Genomic DNA, 207 nt, shown 5'->3' with positions numbered 1-207 from the left:
ACCTAATCAATTTTTTCCTGTATGACTTCACTGTGCAGTGTAGCATATGGTATTTCAAGTTGCGCATTCCTATAACAGAATGGATGGCAGTGGAAGTGATAACTATGTGATCATTGCACATTAAACTTGTGCTCTTACTGCATTATTACTGTCTAGTACTAATGTTGTAGAGTTTTGACTGCTTTCACTTTTAACTCTATCCTGTAG

General features: G+C 36.2%; 1 protein-coding gene across 5 annotated transcripts in view; it reads left to right on the top strand.

Moving 5' to 3' along the window:
• The window catches only part of PRMT7 (protein arginine methyltransferase 7), a 44544-nt gene that overhangs the window by 17684 nt on the left and 26653 nt on the right, over window positions 1-207 (top strand). The gene's annotated exons all lie outside the window — the stretch shown is intronic.

The sequence above is a fragment of the Egretta garzetta genome, unplaced genomic scaffold, assembly GCF_000687185.1.
Source record: "Egretta garzetta isolate BGI_Z169 unplaced genomic scaffold, ASM68718v1 scaffold27, whole genome shotgun sequence".
Classification (NCBI taxonomy): domain Eukaryota; kingdom Metazoa; phylum Chordata; class Aves; order Pelecaniformes; family Ardeidae; genus Egretta; species Egretta garzetta.
This window is presented reverse-complemented; position numbering and strand designations above follow the sequence as displayed.